The sequence below is a fragment of the Cavia porcellus genome, unplaced genomic scaffold (genome assembly GCF_034190915.1).
Source record: "Cavia porcellus strain 051 isolate PalLab524CR breed Dunkin Hartley unplaced genomic scaffold, mCavPor4.1 scaffold_29, whole genome shotgun sequence".
Taxonomy (NCBI): domain Eukaryota; kingdom Metazoa; phylum Chordata; class Mammalia; order Rodentia; family Caviidae; genus Cavia; species Cavia porcellus.
Genome location: NW_026947512.1, coordinates 17,339,667 through 17,366,137, shown reverse-complemented (window position 1 = coordinate 17,366,137; position 26,471 = coordinate 17,339,667). Strand labels below are relative to the sequence as shown.

Genomic DNA, 26,471 nt, shown 5'->3' with positions numbered 1-26,471 from the left:
TGTAGTCTCTGTGTCATGCTTTAACTTTTGTTCCTGCAGGTTCTCATTTTATGAAACGTATTTCTTTGTGAGTTTTTTTCACTTTGATTCTGATGCTCATTTCATTTTGTAAAACTATTTTGGTAAAACTATATTTGGTATTCCCCAAAGTATAGGATGAGAGTTCTTTGTTCTGGGGAGAATTCAGGTGTCATCTACCAGATGTGGCAGTGTCATTTGAGCTCCACCCTTCATGCTAAATTTGCATCAGGAAGTTTACTGACTACACCATGTCAGAGGAACTTGGGCTGCAATTTCACAATGACTGGCAGGAGTCACAAGTGTCCGGGGTTAAATTTTTATATTTCTATCCCTTTTAAACTTTGTATTATTCCATTCCGTGTGGCAGCTGCCTTCCCTCAGTACTCTGGGCTGAGAAAAGGTAGGTATACCTTTGGTTTCCTCTAGCCAGGAGGGCAGCATATTTTTCATTTCTGATGCAGTTGCAGGACAGTCTCTGATAAACATTTCTTCCTTGGATAACCATGTTTCTGTCTCTCTCTTCCAAACTTTCTTAGTACCAGTAAATGATCTACGGTAAATTTAACTTTGATACTGACACGTACCCCTTCCTTTTCTGGGCTCAGTTTTTCTCCTAGAATTTTTTCTGGTAATTCCTACTCTCTGATGTTACCACCAACATGGTTTGTTATGGTTTGGATATTAAGCATCACCCAAAAGGTCCTGTGCTTGGGCACCAGACTGTGGTGCATTGGGAAATGGTGGTGTCTGTAGGAGATCGGGATGGGGGAAGGAAGTTACATCAGTGAGGGCAAGACCTTAAAGGGAATATTCAGACTCTGGCTCGATGCCATCTCTGCTCGATGGCCACCAGGAGTGGAACATTTTTCCCTTCCCTGTGCTCCTGCTGTGATACTCTGTCTCACCACTGGCCCCAACACAATGAAGTCAGCCAACTATAGACTGAAACCTCAGAAACTGACCCAAAATAAATCTTTCCTCCTCTTAAATTAATTTTCTCAAGCATCTTGTTCCAGTGATTGAAACACAATGATTTTTAAGATTTTTTTTTTAAATCCAGTTACCATGGTCATCTTTTAGGTGGTGATTAGTTCAAATGACTTATTAAGAAATAGATTCCTACACCATGTGTACTGCTCATCACATATACTGTTAACTAACTTGAAAAATTGACCTAGAGGTAAGAGGAAATGGTATTTATTTGGGAAACAAAGAATTCTATAACACTGAGTCAGGGTGGACCTGCACAGTGTCCATGAAGGCAAACTCAGGAGAAGTATTTTTTAATAGAAAGTTTTCACAGTAGTTGTTTTTGGAGGCTGTTCATTGGTTGGGTAGAAAATTATAAATTGCAAACCATTTTGATTGGTCAGTTAGGGCACTGTCAGTTGAGATACTGCAGAAAGGTAGAAACTGGCTTCAGCTGTTTATCAAGTATGTAGAAACTTTGTGTGATTTAATCTTTAGCAGAAATATGTGCAATTTCTTTGCAACCTCCACTTGAGAAAGTCCTAGACTTAATAACTTCATTTTCTCGAATAAAGCCTGTAAAAAAAAAAACCAAAATGTTGAGGGACGAAAAAAAAGCACGAGGCAGGATAATATAATACACATAAATTGAAACTATAAAGCCAAAAGGAAAACCATGCAGTTCATAAATATTTACATGGTTATAAAACCTTTAAAGGCAGAATCAAAAGATATGGACAATAACAATGAAGGACAAAAATAAGAGATTTTAAAAATAGAAAAAAATGGGAGTAAATGAGTGCTTTAATTTTACCTGTAATATTTTATTTCATTATTAAAAGAAAGACTTGAAATATTTGACAAAATTAATTCACAACATAATTTGAAATTATGGTCACTTATTGTGTATGTGCACACGTGTGTTTTTTATATATGCTAATTTAAAAAAAAATTAAAAATGGTTTAAAGTTAGTTTTGGAATAGCAAAATAATTAGAGACCCTAGCTTATTTTGTATTATTTCTCATAATTTGAAGTCTGCAGAGGACATAGTAATAGGATTCTAGGAAGCAGGAAGAGAAGATATGTTCTAGAGATCTAATCTAATTTGTGACAGGAAATAATTTTTTCAAATGGGAAGGTGACCAAGAAATGGAGGGAGGAGGATTAAAAAAGAGGTAAAGGGGACTAAAAAATGAATTAAGATATGCTGTGTACATGTACCAATTCCATACAGGGTATGTAAATATTATGTACTGCAAACATGGACCAGTAAAAGCCTTTAAAAATCATGATCCCAACAACCATGTAGGGAAAGAGTTACACTTAATCTCTTCCTCATCTTGAGAGCAGTCATGTGTTGTTAATCACAAATGGGAGGAAACACACAACTAATCTTTGAAAGAACAAATGGGCAAACTTGCACAAAATAAGTTTTTTCAAAAAAAGAAAATGGCAGTCTTAAATAGCAAAGAAAATAAAGTACAGGCAATAAAGGAAATGTGCATACATTATGTTCTTCTATTAAAATTTAAGGATTAAGGGTTGAGATTTTGGGGGAGAAAAACTATCTACAAGAGACCTTTCACATCAGTAAAGAAAGAAATTTAAGGATATGCAAAGATCAAGTTTAATTTTAATGCCAATTATAAATGGCAAAATGTGTGATAAGATGCAGCATAACTATGTAAAGATCAGACTACAGTGTGACTCTGACTAAAGATTTCAATGGTTCTCCGCTTGAATCAGATAGAGAAAACAGAATGAAAGCACCAAAGTTTCAGAAAAGCAAGAGTACACCGCTTATAGAGTCAACTTGCCGCCTTCCTGTACTCTGAACATTGTGATGCTGGTACTGTCTTGAGTTTTTAATCTGTTCAGAATATGTCAACTAACAGTGACACAACTGTATCACTATCCCGAGAGCAGAAAGCCATGACGTGAAGCATCCCATTCCAGAGTCTAAGATGTGGGGATCAAGGGTCTTGTTTTGGAATCTCAGTTATGGATTTTTATATGTCAATAAACCATTTACACAAGAACATCATATACTTGACAACAAAGTATGAATTGTAGCAATAGTCTATTTCAATAGACAGAAAATGTTAAGAGATATGGCTAACAAAATCTTAAAAGGCTTAAAAGTTAAAAAGACATTCTCAGATGACCCTAAAGTCAAAGACAGTACTGAAAAACTGTCAATATTTTGGAAAAGAATGAGTAAACAATTTTAACCAAGTCTCATAGAGTGGAAGACTTTACAGTGAAATGTGTAGGCTTTAAATTCCTTCATTGTTAAGAACAAAACAAAGATGAAAAATAAAGGAATTTAAAACTTATCTGTAAAAATTAAATTAAAGACCACAAATAAACTGATGTCAGTGAAAGATCCAATAAATAAAATACAAACATATTAGTCAAGACACATAGAGAATCAGAATATTAAATGCAATCTAAGACTGTAGTCTGAGATCAGTGGAAAACCTTCAAAGTTTGAAATCCTAAGAGTTACATAATGAATATAGGCATTTTAAATAACATAAAATGGAAATTATATTCAATGAATGAAATTAACACAAAAGCAACAAATAGCAAATCACTATACAAATGACACACATGGTCAGTGTGTATAATATACAATAATTTTCTTTTTTTTTTTTTTTTTTTTGGCTTTTTCGTTTTTACCGGTACCAGGGATCGAACTCACGACTGCCTGCTTTTGAGGCAGGCGCTTATGCCGCTGAGCTAAATCCCCAGCCCCAATAATTTTCAAATAAATGTGATATAAAGCTGAATGCAAAATGGAAACACACACAAAAAAGAAAAAATTTAGCAAGGCAAATAAAATTGAACAAGAATATTTGAAAAAATGTTCAAACATCCTAGAAGCCAAAGGGGAAAAAATTAAAATAGCAATTTATGAGACCAATAAAAATTGAGACATAATACCTATTTTACCAAAGGGTGAAGATGTAAAATAGACACAAAAAATGAAGCTTAATAAGTGACCTGTATCCGTATCTAGATAATGCAATTAAATTCTATTAAAATGTTTCGATATTAGGTAAACAGTGACAGTAACAAGTTGGATGGGAACAAACAAAAATAACCTCATACTGGTAAGTGTTAACTATATAATATCTATGAATGTAGATATCCAGAAAGATTTGGGGAATATGTGAAGTAATTATTAACATGTCATGTAGCCAGGTGTCATGGCATAAGCTTGTAATGCCAGGATTCAGGAGCTGAGGCAGGACAATTGCTGAACCCTATTTTTTAAAAAAGCCAGAAAAAGAACTATAAAAATAGGTCAGGGAGCAGGTGGAGCAAAAATGGCAGATAGATACCAGCTGGCTAGAGAAGCTCCCTGAGATAGTCAACTTAGAATTCAACATAATACAGCATGGGGCGCCCCAAACAGAGGGGGATGAATTCTCTCCTCCCAAGAAGAAACTAAGGTGAGAAGAGCCAATCAAACGTACAGTCCTGGTGCTATTATTGAAACAGCTAAAGGTTCAGTGCTCCCGTTGCAGCGAGGTCCTGCTGCTTTGTCTCACTGGAGGCACAGTCACACTGAGATTGGGAGTCGACAAGCAGAATGGAGAGCTGAGATGGCGGAGAGCCTGCATCAACCTGTGGTGAGTGATGGGAGTGGAGCCATTCCACAGAAAGGGGGGGGCTCCGGGGGATGACATTCTGGGACCAGGCAGGACTGGGAAGTACAAGGGACAGCAGTGACTTCAGTCAGTTGTTCCCTTCCTGAACAGGATTGGTGGAGTGAGCTAGGCCTGGGTCATGTGACCTGGCTGAGACCCAATAGGGTATCCCAAATCAATTCCCGATGGCAGCAGCACACACTAACATAGTGAAGCCCCAGAAGTTTGACAGACCTGGAGGGGAGGTAGCATAGTAATACAGTACAGATCTCAGCACCTTGACTGATCCAGAGGGGAGGGGCCAGCATACATTGCACCTGTCTGCAATTCACTAGCACACTGTAGTGGAAAGGGTCACCTAGCCAGTGTGCTTCAGAAGAATTGTAACCAACAAAGAGAGAACCTGGGGCCTCCTGGAAGAAACAAAAATATTGGAAGAGGAAGCAACAAGAAAAAGTCCCCAGGTCCCAACCCTGAGAACATTGATCCAGGACAGGTAAATACAAAGGAGAATGAGAACAGCAAACATGCAATATCAGACACAGCACCAGTGAACATTAAGAGATTTCTTTGGGACCTCATAGACGAGTTCAAAAGTGAAATATTTAGCCAAGTTAAGCAAGATATAAGAATATTCATAAAAGAGATGTTAAGCACCCCTCAAGCAGACACAGACAGAAGAAGGGAAGAACTCACACAAAGGAGAGAACCATTTGATGAAGAATATAAAGAAAATATAGAATACATGAAGCAGATTCAAAGAGATTACCAGGAAATTAAAAAACCCTATGGAAAGATGGCAAACCTGCTTGAAAGAAACTAAGGATAGATTATCCAAATTGGAGGACAGTTTTGCAATGTGGGAGTATGAAAGGGAAAACTTTTTTTTAAAATCTTTTTATCGGTACCGGGGATTGAACTCACGACCGCCTGCTTGCAAGGCAGGTGCTTATGCCGCTGAGCTAAATCCCCAGCCCCCTAAAATGGTCTTATATGTCTTTTTCATTTCATATGTTTATAGGAATATGTTTTGTTTTGTCTTATTTTGTTTTTCCCTCTAATATAGAAAGGATAGAAATACATGTTAAGACTCATTCATGTGTAGAATCTATAAACATTTTATGAGAACTGATCTTATGACACATGATGAAATGAACAGGTACTTTGAAAAAAAGAGACACTAAAGTACCCAGTGCTGATCCTGGAGTGTAGTAATGTGAAACTCAACAATAGTATTATTCTTTGTTCAGAGTGATGTTAGCCTGCTTGGATTTGTTCCATCTCAACATAATTGAAGACATGGATAACTGCATGTATATTTAAGTGTATAGGTTTGATAACCATATTTCTAAGTTTTTGTTGGATAGTTGAACAGAACTGGTTGCAGTCTCACTGTTTGAATCCTCACTTCATATGCTCCACTTTAGTATCTTGAATAACTATTTGTAAGAGGACAATCTATAATCATCAACTAGTGATTTCTTACTGTTTATTTTTTTCTTTGACAGTATGCATTATTTCTACCCATTTTATTTTTTGTTTAGTTTTCTTTAAATAAAATTTTTAAAAAGAACTATAAAAATAAACCCTGAAGAAATTAAAGTAAATCACTCCCGTTGATATAAAAATGAGAAATTTTTATTAACTTAAAATAAAATCATTGTAATGGCAATAAAGTTTTTATTGAACTCTACAAAAGACAATCAAGGTTTATATACTTGAAAGAAATAATTCAATAATATCATTATTTGAAGAAACATAATTATTTCAGGAAAATGATGAGAATTGCTTTCTTAAAAATTAGTCTTTATCATAAGATTTACTACTGTATGAATGACAAATAAAAGAAGCCTGTTTCTCATAACTCTAAGCAATGATACTGTATTATTAGTTCTCAAAAATACTTTTTGGATGAAATTAATAAGCACATTACTAATCAGTATATAAACTGGAACAACTTATAAAAAAGTTAGTTTTAAATGATCATTGGTATGATAATTTACGAATATTCTAATTAACCATTTCTATTAAGTCTACATAAATTGTACCATGATCTAAGATTTATTTTTTTTAACTTTTCTGTCTTTTTGAGCCAAGGTTTCACTATGCAGTTGAACTCACTTTGTAACCTAACTGGCCTTGAGCTCCCAGCAATATTCCTGCCTTAGCCTCTCGAGAACAGGAATTATAGACATGAGCCACTACACGTGGCTGCGCTAAGATTTAGAACACAGGTTATATAAATCATTAATCATCCAGTAGTTGATGTTGAAATTCAAACTACAGATAATGATCTATCAAAGTGTATAGGTTTCATTTAATTTCATTTTTTTTTTTAGCTTAAAATAGGAAAGGTCTAAACTTGGTGCAACAGCATGCATTTTAAATCCCAACACTCTGGAGGGCCGAGGCATCTAACAATCTCAAGTTTGAGCATTTAGAGACCCCAATTCAAAAATAAAACGATTAGAGAAAGGGCTGGGTATGTAGCGTGGTTCAAACCCCAGTACTACAAAAAGTAGAATAAAATGAAATGGTCTTGTGTACAAATGAAAGAGGACGAATTCCCTCACCAGAATAGAAAGTAAGTTTTCTTTAGTTGATGCTTATCTTCATAACTTCAACATTATTTTGCAGGTCTAATAATCCTTAAGAACCAGTATTACACCTATCAACATTATATTATTTTAGAACCATACCAGGATACAAATGGTACAATTACAATCCTCTTTCTGTAGCTGATCATGGAATTGTAGCTAGTATTCAGAACTACTCTCTTCCATTACACATTCTGTATTCCTTTGGCCTTCAGCAAGTACCTCAGCAGTCTTGGTTCTTTCCCTGGTAGAGTGTCCCATACCTTCATTCCTCAAGGTTCTGGATCATTTATCATTCTACCTGTATTAGGTTGTCACACTGACAATAATAGGGCATTATATTTGAAGCTATATTCAATATTTTACTGTAAAAATCCATTACTTTTTTATTACTTAATGATAGTGTTAAAATTAAGATGATTTACTATTATCTGCCTTTATTTTATTGACTTACTGATATTTTTTAGGAATTGTATTAGCTAAATTATTTAAAGATAGAATTTATTTAATATGTGCATAAAATTTTTCCCCTTGATAATTACAACCTTTTCTCTATTGAGCATGAGCTTTAACAAAAATTTTAGTCCTTTTCTGATTAAATATCTTGAGTGTTTCAATATTTAAGGATCCAACTTTTGAGCACCACTTGCATACATTTATCTTTTCATTGTCATTTTAATTACTCCTTTTTTTGTTAGGAAAAAATATCCAACACCCACAAATTGAAGGACAAGAGGTCTATTTTGGTTCACAGTTTGTGGATGTTTCATTCCCTAGTCAGCTGGTTCCAAGGCAGGGAGCCATGACAGAGGGTCATGGCAGGCAGGAATCAGAAAGACTCTCATCTTCCTTCCTGTTTTAGTTCATCCAGGCTACAAACCTATTGGTTGATGCTACTCACACCAGGTGGGTCTTCTCTCTTAAATAAGCCCACCAACCATATCTGAACAGAAATAAAGCAATCAGTAGACTATATTAGTATCACACACTCATGATCCAGTATCACACACCGAAAACCACTCTCAAAAGACCCACTAACAAGTGCATGAGGCATTGGGAGATATCTAGCTGTTACCCATAACAACTATACATTATTCTCAATATGAAAAGATGCTTAAGACTTAGCTTAGTAACTCTCCTCATTGCTAAGAGGATGCCTGTCACTCAAAGTTAAGAAGGAAAGATTTATTAAGTTCACAGTTTGTACAATTTTCAGTTAATAATTGGTTGGCTTTAAGGCAGAGGAGAAACAGTTCATGGTGAGGAGAATGCAGCAAAATCAAGCAAAGGAGAAGGCACATCTCTTTCTATCCCTTACACTGTATCCAGGCTATCAGATTTAGGGAAGTACAAAACCAATCAGCAGACTGATTTATTTAATCCTAATCCTAACACCTGTAATCTGAACTTTGTATTGTGAATCAGTCACACACTCTAGATTCAACCACCTCTAAGAAGACCCCATCTATGACTGCATGGGGTTTTGGGCAGACATCTAGACTCAAACCGTAGCAAGACTTCTCTGATGTTTATACAGTAGTAGATGATTTTTCAGACTGTGGCTCAATATACCATCTCTTTTTTTATTTTCAGGTTCAGAAACTTCATATAAAAGATAGTTAAAAAGGATCATTAAGAAACGTATTTAGAGCTTTGGGCAGGGCAGTATCGTAGCCAGTGAGGTTTATCCAAGGTGCAATTATTGCTAATAAGAAATGATTTTAGAATTTGTTGAATATTTATTTTTAATATTAATATATATGCTTTAAAAATCTAAGTACTACATATTTGCTAATCACATAAAAACGTCTCTGTGAACTATAAAACAATAGCTAAATTATCTAGAAACTGTAGCTGTTTCATAAGCCAAGAGAGGTCTTATGAGAGTCCACTAAGCTCAGTCTGCTGAGAACAATCTACTCCACTACCCGGTCTGAACCAAGTCCCTGATTGAACACTAATTTTAATTTTATAACTTATTGAAGACATTACTAGATATATCATGCATCATGATCTTTGCCAACTCCCCCTGCCATGGCCCATGCTTTATCACTAAGCTGGATTCCTTTGTGCTTATCCCTAATCACTCCTCCCTAACTGACACCTGTTCAAATTCACTCCAACACATCTCTAAGCACACTCACTGAGACTCCTGAAGGAATACTTCTGAAAGCAATGATGCAATTACCTTTACTTTCTAGAAGAGTGGCTAAGGGTCTTTTCAGTGAAAAAAAATTGATAATGCACCTGCAGAACCTACTGAGCCAGAAATCCTTAGTGTTGGCCCAGAAATCTGGCTTAACAGGCTCTCAAGATGCTTCTGTTAAAAGCTAAGTTTAAGAATTAGGAAGTAAATAAATATTAAAGCTTTGTTTGGTAAAGGTAACTCAAACAATGCAATGTTAGGAGATAGTCAAACATATGAGAGATAACAACACAAATTATTAGTAAGTAAAAGTATTAGTAAGTTATGGGCAACACAGTATATACAGGACATAATTTTCAGTTAATTATGGAATCCAGAGCTTCAGAGGAGAAAAGAAAGCAGACCATGCTGATATTGAGTATATGTCAGTAGATAAGATGGAGTAAGCCCGGCTGCATGGGGCTTTGGTTTAGTGAGGGGAGACCCAGAACAGAGAAGTCGATTTTGAGTTGATTGAGTGCCATGATGGGCAGATTGCAGAACTGCAGAGAGGATAAATGGGAGGAAGAATCATTGTACAGAGGTCAGGAAAGGATATTTTGAGAAAGTGACATTTAAACTGAGACCTGACGTGTGAGAAGAAGTCAGCGACAGCTCACAGCTGTGGTGAAATCTGGAGAAAGAAGATTTCAAGAAGCAGAAGTAAGTCAAAAGCTCTGAAAGGGAAATGAAGTTAAATTACAATAATTTCTACGTTTGCTTCCCTAATTTCTGTTTCTCTTTTGCCTCTTTTTTCGTGTTATATCAGCTAGGGATTTAACTTTCACTTCTTAACTATAAAGAATCATTTCTTGAATTTATTTCTTAGTTGTCCTCTGGACTTGTTTTCTTTCCCTTTTTATTTTCATTTTTCAGGCTTTATTTAACATTGACAAATCCAAACCAATAAAATGTATGGTCTGAAAAGTTTTGATCTATTTATGCACCTATTAAAAAAACCTCACCTTCTGTTATTCCCCAGTTACTTTTGTGCTCTGCTCAGAAGCGATCCCTTTATTTAAGTCCTTCTCATTCACTCTCATCTGCCTGAGGCATTTGCCCTGGTAGCCAGTCCCTCCTCCTCTCTCCCCCAGGACTGATTGCTTCTTCTCACAGTCTCCTTCATTTTGCTGTCTTCGAAATTAAACTTCCAATGAATTTGCCTGTTCTCACCTCTCATTTCCCACCTGCCCTTCTTTTTGATTCTTACTCAGTTAGGGTCTCTTTCCTATCACCCCAACAAAATACCCTTCACTATCAAATAGTGACCATTTCTGGAGTTCAAGTCTCAAAAGTGTCTATTGAATATGCATTTCTTTATTTGCTTGTTGTCCATCTGAATAGAATAGTAGGTCTTTTTTTCTTTACTATATTCTTAAGATCTGCCACAGTCTCCAGCATATCCTAAGTGCAAGCTGTTTGCTGAAGGTTTTTTGACTGCCCTTCATGTATAGTTTTGTTTGTATAAACTGTATTTTGTTATGTTACTTTTCTGTGCTAGGGAGAGGAGAGATACAGAAATACCTGGTCGTAGGTCACATGATGTTTTCTTTACAGTTATTAATATTTTGTAGAAAATACAATCTTCAGAGCACGTATTTGATGAAGACATATTGAATGGGGCAAGTGAGGAAGCGGGTTGCAATATCTTTGCTGGCTCCAGTTATTGCATTAACTTGGCTCGGGGTGAGCCGGAAATCTTGGCTCTGAATGCTGCAGTACAGTGTGTTCCTTCTTGGAAAACTGTATGACAATGATCAGCTGGAGCTGTCATTCACCTTTTCTTCCTCACGTTGAGACACTCCAGATTGCCTTTTGCAAAGGAGGCATGACGTTGAGGTTTTGCTGCTATTTGTGTTACTTCTAAGTCCTTTCCTTTCTCCTTTGATATTCCAGTGCCTGAGAGAGCTAGTTGGTACTCCCTGCCCAGTCAGCTCTACTTATTTACCTGAAACAACTTCTGTTTATGTGCCTGGTTTTTTTTTTGTACTCTCCACTAGAACCAACCTTCTTCATAAGGAGCTCTGTTTGTTTTATTCATTATTGAATTAATTGTGTTGTATTGAATTAATTAATTCATTATTGAATTAATTGTGCTTGGCATGTTATTGGCTCAGTAAATATTGTATGAAGCTACTTAAATATCAAGTTATATGTAGGGGCTGGGGATTTAGTTCAGAGGTATAAGCATCTGCCTGGCAAGCACAAGGCCATGAGTTCAATCCCTGGTACAGAAAAAAAAAAAATAAAAGAGTTATATGTATCCCCTAAGGGCTAAGCCTAGGCTATTGGTGCAATTCATACAAAATAAACTTATTTGCATGGAAAAGCAACAAAAAATCCTGGCTTGGCATCACTGGATTTAATTGAGTTTGTTACACATGCCTTTTATTCAATGGTGTTTATTAAGCAGTTAAAGATACTCACTTAGGTAGCCTTTCTGCCTTCTTAATCGTTTTGTTCTAATTCTACTCTAGAGGATCATGGATGATTTTTATTTTTTATATGTATTTTTTGGTCTTTTTAAGGCAGGATTTCACTACGCAGTTCACACTGGCCTTGAACTCACGTTGCAATCCAGGCTGTCCTTGGACATGCAGTGGGTTGCTCCAGCCTCAGCCTCCAAGTACTGAAATTACAGGCATGTACCACCATGCCCAGCTATCATGGATGATTTTTCACATATCTGCAATCCATTGCTTTGGTTTGGTTTCCAAAATCATGTTTTCTTTTTGTTTCTTGATTAACAGTTACACAAAGAATAAATCTTGATTAGAGAACAATGTATATCACGGAGAGAGAAAGGCCAAGTTAAAGGTACATTTGTACACTTCATAATAGGAAAATAATGTCCTTTCCTATTGGCTGCAATTTTCTTAGTGGATTAACCAGAAAGAATTTAGGCCATACCCTCTAATAACTTCAGCATTAAAACTGTCATGTGGAGCACGATAGAAAAAATATGTTGTGATTTAGAAGGCTAAAGGCAAGACACTGTAAGCTAACAGAAATTTTAGGGTCCATAGGAAATACTGCATGCCAGTTGAAGGTTTCTAAGCCTTCATTTATATTGAAAATCATCAGCCATCTGTGTGGCTTTTTGCCAAGCAAAATTAAAGTCCCGGAGTCCACGCGGAGAGAGCAGATGCTTGAATTCACCCGGAGTCAGGCATTTGCGCACGAAGCAGAGGGAAATGGCACCCAGTGCTGGAAGCGCGTCTGTGAGAACGCTTCTGTCCAAACTGAGCAAGCAGAGCGTGGTAACAGGGACCCACGGGTAGTGACCAGTTGATTGGTAGTCTTTTTCAGGTCAAAAAAAGAAGTTTTTAAGGGAGAGAACTGCTTCTGTAAATCAGCTGGACAGTCGACAGGTAGTAGGCGCAGGATGCTTGAGGTCAGCAGTGATGGAGAGACGCGGAATGCTGGGTGGGTCGCCCTAGTGAATGGGGAAATCTTGGAGGTTTTCCCTTTGCCCTGTCAAATACAGCATGCTCTGGCCTTGGCTCTCCATGGGCATCTATTGTACGCTGCCTTATCCTTGTTCAGGGAGCTTTGGTCTTCTCTTGGTTCTTGCTCCCTAGGGCACCTTCACCCCGTACATTTCCAGCTTGAAGACTTCTATGGCCTCTTCTTTTCCTTACATCTCACTGGTTCCTCTTACTTCTCTCCTCTCCCCTTCCCTCCTCTCTTCTCCCCTCCTCCTTTTCCTACCTTCCCTCCCCTCTACTCTCTCCCCTCCCTGTCTCTGTCTCTCTCTCATGTTGCATTGAAGCATATTTGTTACATCCCATACATTATGTTCTGTATAACTCTCGTGTTGTGTATCATTCCTTCTGTCTATGTTTTGTTTCATATTTGCCTTAACAGTCGAGTATAAACTCCATGAAGGAAGGAATCATATGTATCCTACTCGGCATGACATTTCTGTTCCTTCAGTATACTGCCTCCTTATGGCTGTTCAATGTAGAAAATTAAGCAAATGACAAACCAAACATGTATCCACATATATGATGTTTACCTTGTTTTGTTGTTGGCTACACATGACAGTTTTAATGCTGAAGTTATTAGAGGGTATGGCCTAACTTCTTTCAGTGGTGATAATTAACACATCATTTTATAAACTAGTCTTTTGAGAGTTATGAATTATGAGAGTCTTCACTGTTACTTTATTATATTAGATTCCAAAGTAAATTATTGATTCCCTGATCAGTAATTTCTATTTTATTTTGGATTACCATGCTTTACATTTATTTTTTTCTTAGACTTATCCTCTTCCTCTACAGAAGGCTAAAATCTCAAGAAAAAATTATCAAACTACTCCTTTGGATTCAAAGAGCCACTTCCAAAGTGTAAGCTAGCTATACATTAAACCTGTTGCCACCCACAAAGATCTTAAGCTTCCATAATTCCTGTAGAGAAAGAATATGCGGTTTAATATAAACCAGTCAAGTAGATCTGAGGGTTAGAGGGACTGGTTCTTTATTTCAAAAAGACAATTGTCTATATTCAGTATCAAAACAGTTGAAAACTATTCCCAACTTTTAGACATATTTTATTCTTAAAAATAAGGCAAATTATTAAAAATATCACTAGATGTAGTTATGCACTAAAAATTATATTTCAAAGAATTTAACACCAGAGTGTCCAAAGCAATTTGCAATTTCTCTGTGTGTTTATCTCTGACATTCTACCCTTTTATCATCTAGTTACAAATAATCTTCCAGCATTAAAACATATTTTCTTTGAACGACTTAGGGGAGAATGTTAAGCTCATATACCTATCATGTTTCATATTTAATAAAGATGTAAAGAGATCAAACTGCTTATCATTTTTTACTCAGATGTGTATATTATCCCAAAATTTGTTAGACAGAGACACGGGATCCTGAATAAAGTAGTAAAAGATTCCTGAAGTTTGCTGTTTCTCAGAGTCATTTTTCCAGAAGTCCTTTGTCATGGATCCAGGTAATCTACAGTCAGCATGTTTCATAAGGTATCAGGCACCCACTGACTTCCTCGACAAGAATATAGCTGCCTTCACTGGAAAGGCTATCAAGATCTTTTCTCCAATTTTATTTTCTTCCTCTCTGGGTGTCTGATTAAGTGTGTGTGTGTGTGTGTGTGTGTGTGTGTGTGTTTATCTGTACAGATTGTTCTATTACATTATTTAGCTATAGCAAGAGGCATGACAGCTGGCTAGGTCCCAGGTTTTTGTGTCTATTCAAGTGCTACATCCAGAGCAAGAGTGAAGTAAGTTCCACAGAAAGGACTCTGTCACCGGACGGTCAAGGGCCAAGCTTTAGATCAGTTTCTGTGCAGAGATATGAGGTCATAATGCAATAATATTTTACCTCAGAATCCAGCTGACCTTGTGGATCAGCCAGATCAGTTACCGGGGAAGAGGACTGCTGGGGCAGGACATGTATAGGTGCAGGGTTTAGTGCATGTGATTGGAGGGCATCGCCTTTTTAAGTTTTAGTGCCAGCCATTATTTAAGGCACACATTGCAGATGGACTCATATTCAGAGTAGACCAGAACAAGATTACTCTTATTTTCTGATTCTTCTGTAAAAGTTGGATTGGTCTAGGTAAATCTCTAGAAAAATCTAGAGTAAATTTCAGACCTGGACCTTTTTCTGGTTGAAGAATCACTAATTTCTGGCTCCGTCCTTCTAATCAAGTACTATCTTGCACATTTCCCTATTTCTGCAGCCAAATTGGAGTTTCTCCTTTAACCCCAACCTCTGCTTATGCTTGGTTCAAAGTCTTGTAGTCCAGCAATTCGAGGACTTTTCCACAGTTGAAATGTAAGTTCCTCTCATTCTTTAACTCTGTAGATCATAAACTTCAAAAGTGCTTCTCAGGCTTTTTTTCCCTCTCCTCTCTCTCCTTCTTTCCCTAAAGGTTGCTGAGGAATAGATGTGGTCCTTATCTTTGCTCCCCTACAGGTGAGGCAATGTTAGAATTATTTTGTTATTATAAGGCACTCACTATTAATTTCAGACGAAACAAAAACTAAGGAAAATGATCAAGTAAAAAGGACATTACATAATGGTAAATGAGTCAATCCTCCAAGAAGAAATAACAATCCTTAATATATATGTACCCAACAACAAGGAGTCAAAATATGTGTGGCAGATCTCACAAAATTGTGAGCAGAAATAAAAGAATTCACTAACAGAGTTGGAAACTTCAATGCTCCTTTCTCAGAAATGGAAAGATGCAACAGGTAGGAAATTATCAAGGACACAGTTGCATTCAACAGCACCAGCAGCCAATATGATAGAGCATAAGAGTGTAGACCACATAATGCAACTACAGAAGAACACATTTTTCCTACATTCACATGCACCATTTACCACAAAATATACCACATTTTGGTCCATAATAAATTTTAAGAGAGTATAAATGGTACAATATCTTCTCTCAGACCACATAAGAATTAAACTGATAATAATAAAAGATAGCTGGAGACCTAAAAATTTAAGGAAAAGAAACAACACATGTCTAAATATACATGATCAATGAAGACATCTCAAGGGAAATTTTAAAATGTTTTTAACTAAGTGAAAATTAAAATACAATTTATCAAAAATGAAGACCTTAACAGACATTTAACCAAAGAAAATATACAAAGGGAAGAGGGGTTGAAGGGAGGAGCAAGGAATGGGAGGAAAAAAAGGACAAATCAAGGTGTATTATGTACAAAGTACAACTTCCTTATGATGAATATGATCATTGTATATAACTAAATTGTACCAATAAAACTAATTAAACTTTAGAAAGATATACAAACAAAAAATAATCACATGAAAAGAAGCCTTTCATCATATGGAATCAGAAAAACATAACAAGGAGGTAGCACCATAAACTTATCAAAAGATCAAATTTGAGATTACTGGTGACATCAAATACTTCATGTCATCAAATGAAGTGAATTAGTAACTCATTCATTGATGGAGGAAATGAAGATGTGTACAGTTACTTTGGAAGACAGTCTGATAGTTTCTTAAAATTTTTCATGGTCTTTTGCTACACAGTCTTAACAATTGTGCTCTTTGGCATTTACACAAAGGAGTTGAAAACACAGTCACACAAAATCCTCAAAAGGGATGTTTATAGCAGCTCTATTCATTTTTGTCAAAACTCAGAAGAAACCATGAATGATACTTTTTAGTAGGTGAGCATATAAGCAAACTTTGGAACTTTCTAAAACTATATTAAAAAGAAGTTAGCATCAGAAGATAGGAAATGTAAATAAATCTCTGAAAGATAGACTTTCCTCTCTAATAACTAGTAAGCAAAACTTCCTTTTCAACCATTTGTATAACCACATTAATTTCTAAGTTTCACAAACATTATATGTTCTTCCAGTTGGGCATGGTGGTGCATGCCTGTAATCCCACCACTCAGGAGGCTGAGCCAGGAAAATTGTTGCATGTTCAAGACCAGCCTGCCTGGGATACAACGTTAGCTCAAGGCCAGCCTGAACTACATAGCAAGACCACCTCAAAAAGACAACAAAACATTATATATTCTTTATGCATTAATTTATAAATAATAGAGGAGGTTTGTGTATGGTGATCCATACCCGTAGTCACAGTCGCCTGGGGGCTGGGGCAAAAGAGTTGCTGCAAATTCAAGGTCAACCTGGGCTACATAGTGAGTTCAAAGTCAGCTTGAACTGCATAGAAAGAGCCTATCTCAAAAAGTAATAATAGAGGAAGAAGAGGAGGGAGAAAGAGAAGGGAGAAGGGATGGGAGGGGATAAGGAGAGAAAAGAGATATTATGGTTTGGATCTAAAATGTCCCGCAGAAGTTTCACATATTTAGAGATGAAACTTTTGAAAAGTTACTGAATGACTGTTACTGAATACCATAGTCACTAAGGAGCTCACAGATCAGTGTCCTGAACCTCAAAGCAAGGCCTGCTTAGAAGAGGCAGGACACTGAGAATATGACTGGGAAGAGCATATTCCTGTCCTCAGTGTTATGCTCTATGCTTATCACCCTAGTAACCATGTACCTGGAGCACCGACCACATTGTCATATATTAGTTATAAATTAACTGAGGCGTCACCGTACTGTTCTGTAGGGGTCATCACCTTAGTAACCTGTTTGCTGTGTCAACCATTGTTCCCTTTGTGAGAGACAAATGATGCTGTGTCAACCTTTGTTCGCTTTGTGAGAAACAAATGTTCCTGGAATTAGCAGACCAAGGGCTGTAACTTAAGAAAAAAAAAAAAAAATGCTAACCATCAACTGTGAAACTTCTCTGACCTCAAGCAAAGGGAAACAAAGGCCTTCCTAATTCCTGCTCTGTCACATCACTCGGTTAATGTGCTATAAAAATCTGTCAAAATTCTGACTCAGTTGCACAGCTTTGCAAACTCCAACTGCTCTGTGCTGCTGTGTACCAGCTTAAATAAAGTGGTCTTTTACAGATGTCTTGCCCCCTCCCTTCTTGACAACAGAAAACATAACATCACGGGGCTTTTGGGGGGGGGTACAACACTCAGCTCCTCCCTTCTCTTTCTGCTTCCTGGCTGGCCCATGAGTTGAGCAACGCCCCACCACCTTCTTTTTTACCAAGCCATTTCTGGAAACAGCATTTCATGGACTGGACCTTCTAAATCCATGAATCAAAATAAATTCTCTTAAAAATGGAGGTTGTTGGGATTTTGTTCTGATGCCTGCAAAGTGGCTAATATAGGAGAGGATGGGAAGAGAGAGAGAGGGAGAAAAAAAGAGAGAGAAAGACAGAGAGAGAGAGAGAGAGAGCAAAAAGGCACTGAGAAAAATTAAATGCCTTATTAGTGGTAAATGAGCCAGTTTTAACAGACTATCCTGTGTGATTCCAACTTATGATATTTTAGCAAAAACAAAAGTACAGGACAGTGCATTTGTCTGAACCTGTAAGATATACAGCACCAGGAATAGTCCCTACTGTGCACTGTGGGTGATAATGGATGGTGATTGTGGGTAACAGTGGGTTTATGTAGGTTCATTGTTGTAACAAATGCACCACCCTGGTGCAGGATGTTAATAATGGGGAAGGTTATGGAAGTGTGAAAGCACGAGTATATAGGAACTCTCTGCATAGTTGTGTACCTAAAACTGCTTAAAAAATAAGGCCTGTGTTTAAAAATTAATGTAAAAAGCAAAACAAAAATTTTATTAAAGTGCAAGATAATTAGAGAGATAAAGTTTTCCATTTTAAAAACTGAGAATATTTGGAAATTTCATATGAATTTAATATATAAGGTTATTCTTGACTTTTATGTTTTACTTTTCTTATTAGGGCCATGTAGATGTGATCAAAATATGTAAAGAACTCTTTTGTGAATGTCTTTATAAGATGTGATCAAAAGTATGGTGAGTGCCCCTGCTAAGTGCCATCCAACAGAAGCTCAGGCTCAAAAGCTACAACAGTGTGTACTCATCTCCGTTATCCGCCGGAGCTGGCACCAAGCAGCTGCTGGTCTTTCTCCAGGTCAGAAATGATGATGAGTGGGAAATGTTTTGAATCAATTCAGGACATGGAGGCAGCCACAAGAATGCAATTAAAGACACCCATGAAAGAGGACTGCCGGAACTGCTTCAGAAAGAGGCAAGAGGCCTAAGTGTGTTCAGAGCAAGGAAAGGTATTCTGAGGGTGATTACTGGTAATGTTTTATTGTAGTAATTTTATAAAGCATGTAAAGCATGCACTGTCTATCATGTCACGTGTGTTATTTTGAATATAATGATTTGCTTTATCAAGTCTGAAATAACGGCTCCCAAGTACCTGACATAGATATATCATTAATCATTGCCTGTACCCAGGTGTAAAATTGAACTGTTGCAGAATTAACAGTAACACACCACATACAGTAACATGCTTATTCATTAATATAGAATTATCTGATTTTATTTTTAGGCAAAGCAAATGTGTCTCAGATAAAAATACATGGAGGTAGCCAGGCAAGAGCGCATTTTTTATTTTTGAGACAGTGTCTCACTATACAGTTCAGGTTGGTTTTGAACTCAGTGTATACCCCAGGCTGGGCTTGAACTCATGGCAATTCTCCTGCCTTGGCCTCCCAAGTTCTGGGATTACTGGCATGCCCACCACGGTTGGCAACTACAAAGAATTTTGTAGTCTATTTATATGCACTTAAAACGACACCTGTGACATTGTCCTGGCTTTAGTAGACAGTTTGCCGCTTGGTTTTTGGTTTTTGTGTGTGTCAGTATTTACATGGAGATTATTCTATTTAACTATGCTCTTATAATTTTTTTTAGTGGGTTTGCTTTAACTTCCTAATTGGTTATCAAAATTTTCAATGGCTGCCCTGATAGTGAAACTAGCACTTGTGATCTGTAGCTGCCCAGTATTCTTCATTGTTAGATTAAGCTGAGTTTCCTGTGGAAGCACTGTTTCTAGTAGCTGCTCTGAGCCTGGCTGCTTAGAGATGTAGAAGGACAGGGTTGCTCCTGAATCTTGCCTAGAATGTGCTATCATTTCCATCAATGGCTTGGTGATTGCTATGGACACTGTGGTCTGCTCCACAGCCTGAAAGAGATACGAGCATGGTTAGCTTTTATTAAATTGACAGGTGAAATACCTGTTCAGGCCTAGTAGGGATGAAACAGGAGAGAGAACTTTAGCTCAAAATGTGCACAGAGACATCAGAGTAAGGACTCATCATTCCTAGAGAAAATAAGAGCAATTTCCACACTAGAAAGGTCAAGCATGGAATGGAGATCAGAAAGTAGAGCAGAAATGGGGCTGAGGGACAGAAAGCCTCTCTATGGAGCTCAGTGCTTCTGGTTCCCTTCTTTATCCCACTGTGCACCAGCAGGCTCAGTGTTTTCTCTCCTATAAACGGGTCATCTTTGGAATACAGAAGGTCAGGCAAACTGCATGTATAGGTGAATTCCCTGTCTATAAACGCAGTTTGGTTTTAAAATTTACAGCAAAATTCATGAACCCATGTGAGACCGTCATCTAACAATGAAAAACTTATAATGAATAAAAGAAAAGGCATTTATGGTTTTGTTCTTTGCCTAAGAAATGCATATGAAGAGCCTCCACGGTGTTCAGGAACTGCCTCTTCTTTTACAGGTTGAAATGATACAAATCTTCCTTACCCTATGGCCCCATAAGATGACTTATTCATTGCTAATTACCCCATTACTTGTGACCTTGATCATCCACCATGCTGCCCACTACTGAAACCCTGCTGAGTGGATCAGTCTAAGCCAGCAGTATGGCACACGGATACAAAAGAAGACCAAGACCAAGTTCTGCAGTGGAGGAGCTCTGGGATGACTCAATATTTTCTGTGAAAGGAAAGCTTTGTCTCTAAAAGCTCACGGCTTTTATTGGTGCCAATCAGGGAAGTAGGCAGGAGACCTGGCAGATTGCACAAGAAAGATGAAGTTTGTAGCCATACTAGGCCTAGAAACCTCCAATTAGCAAAGCACAGATAGTTTTGATGCATGCAAGATTCGCACCTTTACTGCCAAGAGCATTTATTTCAATATAGCCAGCTGTACACATCTCAGTAAACAGGGTGAAGTACTGATCAGGGACAAGTTGTGGCAAGGGATTTGTTTTCCAGGAGCCCTCTGGAGTATGGCAGTCTCCCACAGTCCATGGACACCAGCTTCCAATGACTCTGACAGGTCGATCCTGTGCAGCACAGATGACAACCACAAATGCACATTTAATTCAGGAAGGAAAAAAGACAAGCACTCTTTCATTCTCCAGTTGTGTTAAATTTACCTTTTGGAACATACCCTATGCCTTGACTCTGAACTCTTGGCCATAACCACTGCATTTCTAGGGTGAGATTCCTGTCGATGAGAGTGAATTCAAACCTTTCATACATTGTCACCAGGCGGAGGACAGACCTCAGGAGGAGGGACAGAGGAGTCCCTTTCCGTAAAGAATGTCCATCCTTGCTGGACCCCACCAGCATCTCTTCTCTAAATGGGTGTGAGGCAAGCTAGGGCTCTGAGACACCAGAGAGCATGTTTTCTCTCTCCTCCCACAGAGAGCACAATGACAGCCGTTTGTAAGAAAAGGTCGCCTAACAGAATCCAGCCACACTGGCACCCTGATCCTGGGTGCTCAGCTTTCAAATCAGTGAAAAAATAAATTCCTGTTGTGTAAGGCATCCCTCTACAGTACTTTCCTGTGGCTGCTTGAGCTAAAAGTTTCATATATATGCAAATCTTGGTCCTCAGGGTAGCACTACTGAAAGATGGGAGAACTACTGAGAGACGAGAACTCACAAAAAGACATTCATAAACTAAAAAGAAGGAAAATAGTATTTCATGTATCAGGATCCCAAGAGTAAGCAGGAGTAGCAATTTTACTCTTAGACAAAGAAAACTTCAAGTTAGCAAAGAAAATCACCTTATACTATTAGAGGGCATAATCTAGTAAAAGAAGGTAACACTTGTAAATACATATGTACTAAACACTGGAGCACTTGTCTTGATAAAACAAAAACTACTGGACATAAATTACCACATTAACACCAGCACAATTGTAGTGGGTGAATTCACCTTCACACAGAGACAGATCAATTAAAGAAAAAAATTAACAAAGAAATATTGGAACTGATATTTCTTTAACACAAGTGGACTTAATAGATATCTACAGAGTGCTCTATCTTACAAAAACAAAATACACATTTTGCTCAGCAGCACACAGAGCTTTATCCAAACCAGATCATACGGTAGTCCACAAAGCCTGCTTAAATAAATATAAAAGACTCAAAATAGCCTTGTATCTACCACCAGATCATTGTACATTGAAATTAGTAATCAATCACAGAACAAACACCAGGAACCTTAATATGTGTTCAGAATATACTAGGATTTCTTCACTGTACCTATTTCACTTTTCAGGAAACAGGCGGCTTAAACATCTGGATTTCTCTTGGGCTCCCTAGTCTCCATCTTTTGAAAGGAAAAACTGGTGGCCTGCAGCCAGAGAATGTCCTCAAATACCTGGCAAAGCGGAGGCCAAGGCCATCCTTTATGGCTGGGCTGCAGGCTCTGGCTTCCACCCTATTTCCCAGGCTGCCCTGGGAGCTTTCTAGAACTTGAACTGCGCCCTGAGTGTCCACCAGGGGGTGGCAGTGCCCTGTCACTGAGGAAGAGTCTGCCAGGGCAGGGTTGGCCTAGAGCTAAGGGCTCTACTGAGAGTCCCTCAGGCTGCAAACCCAAACCCTCCTGTTTCTCTGGTGTGAGAAACTAAAGAGTAAATAAGGACCAAAATGTATAAAAGATATTGTGAAACAGGAAAAAATTCTTCAAAAGAAAAAAGAACTAGGATGCGGAAAGAGGAAAGGAAGGACCCGGACCCAAAAGAAAAGAAAAAAGACAACATAATTATACTACGGAGTTTCCCTTAGTTCATTGAAAAGAAAGGTCAGTGCTGATATCATTTGAAGAATTTTTTATGGCTACATCTTGTACTCTGAGTAACTACTTTGAAGATAACAATATGCAATGTATTTAGTATTGTTTTTCTCCTATTTTTTATGAAATTTTTTCCATAAAAACAAACAATAACCCGCCCCCCCCCCCAAACTCCCTCCTTCTGCTGAGCCCTCAGCTTCCACAAAAGAGCCTCTGCCCACTTTATTGAGATTCAGATTCCAACCAGGTTTCCAAATGCTAAGATTTTAGGAATTCAATTGTCTTCTTCCTTAAATTCAAATATTTACAGATTTCCTCTTATTAAATAAGTTCTGTATCTTAGGAATCCAACCCCATGACAACTTGTAATAGTCACAGAAAGTTCTCTTTCTTCAAGGTCTTTGTGGATTCTCTCAAACATAGGATTCGTGTCACTGTTGCCCTGAGCAATCAGGGACAGATAGCAGCAGGAATCTTGTCTCTTACCTCAGATGGAGGTCAAACCTTTGGTCACCCTCCCTGTATCCATCCGGTCCCCAAGCAATTATTCACTGGAAACAAAAATTTTAATTTTCTGTTTGAGCAAGGAATCGAGAAGAACTATGAATTTTATCCTTTAAATAATGAGAAAGGAAAAATTCAGAACTTTCTTTGAAAATAAGCTTTACATAATGGATGTAGGAGTTTAAATACCATGTCTGGGCCTGAAATCATTAGACTGGTTGAAGCGCACACTTTCAGGAGATCCCTTAGGAACCACAGCTGCCTTCAGACCACAGTGGTCCAGAGGATTGCTGTGGGGGCGCTGGGGGAAACACACTCAGCCGGCCAAGCATGCAGCCCTGGGGACTCCCCTACTGAAAGTCCCACTCTGAGAAAAGGCCTTTCTGCCAGTTTTAAGTTGCTGCAGTGAGGCAATATGCCACCCTGCTTCCAGAAAACACCACTGTTCAATGTGGAAAAAAATCAAATCAAGACAATGAAACTACTTATTATGGAAAAATTGGTCAAACAAAGGACACTATGTGGTATTTAAATTTCAGGAAAATAGCAATCATCTTGATCAAAACCTTCTGATATCTCAGAAAGAGGAACCAGTGAAGTCACTCATCCGCACCATCCGAAGTGCCAGACATAACAGGGCACTGGAGAGCTGTTGTTCATTCCCTCACGAGCTACTGTCTTAATCTTTACAAGTATTTTTTAAAACACGATTTGTCTGGCATATAAATATGTGAAAAAAATGTGCAGTGTCATCGGTCATTCAAGAGATGCAAATTAATACAACCCTGAGATTCCATCTCACTTCAGAAAGAATACTGTTATAAAGAAATTAACCATTAGCAAATGCTGGAAGGGTGGTAGAGGAAAAGGAACCCATCTCCACTGTTGGTGGGATTGTAGCCACTGTGCTAATCAGTGTGGAGAGTCCTCAAAAAACTAGGACCAGAGGTTCTATCTGATCCAGCTATTCCCCTTCTTGGTATCATCCCAGAAGAATTAAACTCATCATACCACAGCAATATATGCACATCCAATAGCTGCACAGTTTATAACTGGTAAATCTTGGAAACAGCCCAAATGCTCATTTATGAATGAATGAATAAATATGTGGGGTTTTTATACAGTGGAGTATTGCTTTGTGATAAAGAAGGGTACCCTTGAGTCATTTCTATGCAAATAGATGCACCTTGAGACCATACTCTCAAGTAAAATAAATTGGACACACATGTTTAAATATCACTTTGTTTCTCTCACAAACTGAAAGGGTAAATAAGGTCTAAGAGGTTTAATAGATACTTAGAAATAGGGAAAAAGTGTCCAAATGGGAAAGAGAACAAGGAAGAGTGTAATGGGATAGGAAGGAAGGAACAACAAAAAAAGAGAATAGAAGGAAAATGGAAATAAAACTTATAAATAAGGAGGGGAAGAGAAGTTGAAGGGAGGGAAAGGGATTAGGGTAATAACAATCCAGATATACTATGCACAGGTACAAATTCCCTATGATGGATGTGATCATTAGGTATATCTAAAATGTACCAATAAAATTAATTTTAAAAAACATTTGTCAAACCATACAATTAAATTAATCATAAGGGGTACATACAATGTGTGTAAGGGAGGTCCAGGGGATTACACATCTAAAACTTAGTACACATACGTTTCTTCTCTGTTGTTGTGTGTGTGAATGATAAGGCTGAAAGTGACAACTGGATAAACTTGAATAGTAACAGAAACCCAAGAAATAGCAGAGAAAAGATTTTACCATATTAAAAAGTACATGGCAAAGATCACTGTATAACTAAACCAGTATGCAGTGAATATAATTGTTCTAACACCACCTAACCTAAAATTAAATCTATGGATTGAGAAAACTGACAACCTAATGTTGAAAACTGGGTTAACCACCAGACAGATTATTATAGAAGGGAAACTGCATATAGTTTATAAACTTAGGGGAATAATCTCAACTTTATGGGTAAATGGGTTGAAAATTATAAATTTTCATTAATCGTGTTGTCAATTTTAAGCATTTAAGGTTGAAAAGATTTTGGTAAAACAAACAAACATCAGTGACAGAAGTGTGAATTCTAAGAGCACAAAAGTATTTGGAAAGTATTTTGGTCATTATTTGGTAATATTTACAAAATGTTTAACCTAGAAATGTCACTAAGTGTCATTTTAGTGATCTTTATCCGTGAATATATGTATATACATGTAAGTTTACATAGACATGTACATATTAAGCATATAGTAATAAACATTAATTCTTACTTCAGACATAAATATAGAAATAAGAAAAGAAATTATCCCTAGTTTGGCAAATAGCCTTGATTCTACTGAGTGAATAGGGACCCAGAATTTCCGGTATAATAATAAAACAAATTTTAAGATAGACCTCTCCCAACTTTTTATTTTTGTAGTTTTTGCTGTCTTCCTCTGTCATGAACAGCTGCTCCTCTGCCACACCATCCTGCTTTGGAGCCAGCTGAGTATGGAATGAAACTTCTACAAACTGTGAGCTCAATAAACCTTTCCTCCTTTAACTTTGGGTGTCAAGTATTTTGTCTCAGCAATGAGAAGAGTAGGTGAGACAGTGACCTCTCAGTCTCCTTCTTTACCTGTCTAGACTCTTAAGGTCCCAGTGAGTCCTGCTACCAAGTTGGTGCACCCCTCCCCAGCGACTAAAGCTCACACCTGCAGCTCAGTGGAGAGAGTTCCTCTGGCTGTCTGCCCCTACACAGAGGTAGAGTACAAAAGACTGGTCCTCTTGCTGAGCTCAAGGTAGGGTAGATGCAAGCTCCAGCACTCGCTGGGGCTTCAGCTGGGACCACGTCACTTTTTAGTTCCACACCTGGCTTCCTTCACTGACTCTCTGAAAAAATTACCTATACAAGAATTCTTCCTCAGGTGCTCTCTTTGAAAGCAATCTGACCCAAGAGAGTCCCTCAAGTGAGATGCATTCTCCCTAGCTTCCTGGAACAGCAGCCTTAACCTAAGGGAAACCAGATGGTTTCTAAGTCAGCCTTCTCCAGACTTCTGTTGAGCAGTGAACACTTGGCAATCGGCTTCCCAAAGCTCTTGTCTCTCACAAACTTCTTGCTCCTTCCAGAGCCCCTCG

General features: G+C 37.8%; 1 long non-coding RNA gene across 1 annotated transcript; it reads left to right on the top strand.

The window, feature by feature from the left end:
• The first annotated feature begins 215 nt into the window (after positions 1 to 215).
• LOC134473896 (uncharacterized) lies at positions 216 to 25,884 on the top strand. The gene is made up of 5 exons (XR_010044375.1): positions 216 to 421; positions 4,526 to 4,630; positions 8,839 to 10,093; positions 18,732 to 19,074; positions 20,538 to 25,884. It is a non-coding gene; the product is annotated as an uncharacterized LOC134473896 (long non-coding RNA).
• The last annotated feature ends 587 nt before the right edge of the window (positions 25,885 to 26,471 follow it).